Source organism: Otolemur garnettii, unplaced genomic scaffold (assembly GCF_000181295.1).
Source record: "Otolemur garnettii isolate 467f Iridium unplaced genomic scaffold, OtoGar3 scaffold00212, whole genome shotgun sequence".
Classification (NCBI taxonomy): domain Eukaryota; kingdom Metazoa; phylum Chordata; class Mammalia; order Primates; family Galagidae; genus Otolemur; species Otolemur garnettii.
Genome location: NW_003852607.1, coordinates 2257923 through 2260471, shown reverse-complemented (window position 1 = coordinate 2260471; position 2549 = coordinate 2257923).

Sequence of the window (2549 nt, the reverse complement as noted above, 5' to 3'; positions counted from 1 at the left end):
GTCGGCATGGAATTATAAATTCTGCCCAGGCAGGGATTTGCATTTAGCATTTTATTAATAGTTTGCATCGCCTTCACAGATAGCTCCAGGGGTATTTTATTTAATTGTTAAACTTATTTTAATTGCAGGAATTTTCTGGCGCCCAACCGCAAACTGAAGATTCTCCCAGTCAGCTGCTGGTTCCCAGAGTTGGGGTCTGGGAGGGAGGTGAAAGCTCAGGCCCCGCCCACCCTTCGGCCCCGCCCACCGCGCGGGCCCCACCCAGGCCAGGGTTCTCAGCGCGGCTTCCCGCAGACCCGGAAGTTGATTGCTTGTGGAGAAGGCCATGCTGCGGTGGCGGGTGAGTTTTTCTTTATGAAGAATAAGTCTCTGCTTCGCACTCTCGCAGCGTCCTATACCCTGGATCTGGGGGCCGTAGAGACCTTGAAATACCCGCACGGCTCCTTCCACCCCGAGTAAATTCAGACGTCCCTGTGAGAATCCGGTGTCGCTTTCCTTTGAGTTAAAATCGCCCTGAGGCAGGTCCTGTCCCCGGTCTTTCTGTCATTGGGCCGTGGAGACACCTCCTTTCGCGCCACGTCTCTACTTAAAACTCGTCGGGGACTTCTGCACTTGCTCCGCGCCCCCTAAAGTCCTCACCCGCGAGGGGAGTTCACGCCCTTCGGTGCCCCCAGGCCTCGCCCGAGTCGCACCTGGAGGGCAGCGCCGCAGCCCCAGTCCCGGAGGAGCTGCGTCCTCTCCCTCGTTGTGAGGTTCTGCAGACCCTGCTTCTCTCCTAAGACACACTCTTCTCTTTCCCCCTTTGACTGGGTCTACTCGCCAAGCTTGTTCTCAATCACCGCTTCCTTCCATTCCGGGTTGGGGAAGGAGACCGGGGCTTGTGACACTGAATGTTCCTTCGTTCCACATTCCTCCCCACTAGAAAATGTGCTGTTCAGGAGGGTGAGCGTGTTATTCCTATAACTTCCGTGTGAATGTGTGGAGAAAGACAGAGATAGCAAGAGACAGGAGACAGAATGATTTAGAAAGAGAAAGGAAGAATAAGGGAGACACATGAACACTGCAAAGTAGAGGACTTGGGAGGGGTTTGCAAAGAGACAGGAGAGTGAAAGCCTAGAAAGTACAGGGAGAGAAAAGCTCAATCCCTGAGAGTTGGAGAACAGCAAAATAGGGAGCAAAGGGAGAGGCCTTGAGACAGTGTCGCCAAAGATGGATGATTTGGAGCCAGGGCAGACAGAGTAGCCTGGTGCTGGGACAAGAGAGGGCACTGGGTGACAAGGAGGGCAGATGGAGAATCACAGCAGGCAGGAAGGCTAGGGACCTAGGCTTGACCTTCAGCCCCTCTCCTCTTTGAAGTGGTTGGGGATGGAGTTGAAACGTCCCACCCGAAGTCCTGCCTTCGTTTTTGTCCATTGACAACCCCATCCGAAGCTAGCTGTCAGTCAGTCGCTGATGGACAAACAACACTACAAGGATTTGGGAAACTATATACTAGGAGGAATGAAGACCAAATACATACTTCCTAGCATCACAGTCCTCCACCCTCCTTCCAGTCCTACTTGGGAGCTACTGTTGTCAGTTTGGTGGCAGGAATCAGGAAAATTCTTACACAAATGTATTTACACCATGTTGTGAGAGTTTAGAGAAAAATTGTCAATGTTTTGTGATACTTCTTAGCGCAAGTTTCAGTTCACATATTTTCAGATACTATATGTTATAAGAAGTTTATTGATACTTTAGCAAACCTCTATTTTCTTTTCTTTTCTTTCTTTTTTTTTTTTTTTTTTTTGAGACAGAGTCTTGTTCTATCACCCTGGATAGAATGCCATGACATCACAGTTCACAAGAACCTCAAACTTGTAGGCTTAAAAGATTCTCTTCTCTTAGCCCCCAAAGTAGCTGGGACTACGAGCGTCCCCACCACAATGCCTGGCTAGTTTTCCTACTTTTGGTAGAAAGAGAAACTTTAGTAGAGAAGATCTCACCTTGCTCGGGCTGGTCGCAAACTCCTCAGGTGATCCCCCAGCCTCAACCTCCCAGAGTGCTAGGATTACAGGTGTGAGCTACCATGCCTGGCTCTCTATTTTCTTTTTGGTATGTGTGAAATTAGATTGATATTTCTTGAACATACAGTATTATCTGCAGATTGGGGTATTCATTACAGGCCTTGGGATGTCACCTGTGGACAAAGAGATTGTATCATATTCTGTATTCAGGACTGAGCATACAGGGATGAGGGGCTGTGCTCTGCATTGGGTTTGGGGCTGTGCCCTGGAGGGGATCTCAATGCTCCCCTACTGCTGCAGGGTTTGTGGGGGCTTTACCAGGAGGGCAGTGAGATCTGATGAAAGGGGTCAAAAACTTACTTCTTGGTCTTCTGCAGGAGTTTATTATCTTTGCATCCCTTCTGGTGCAGCAGACAGCAGAGAACAGTCTTTTCACCTGGTGAGATTTTTCCTAGGTGCATGATTGTAGCACAGAAAGGAGTGTATAGATTCTGAGCATTGAGCAGTGTACTGTTAACATTCAGGATTGACTTCTAAAGATTC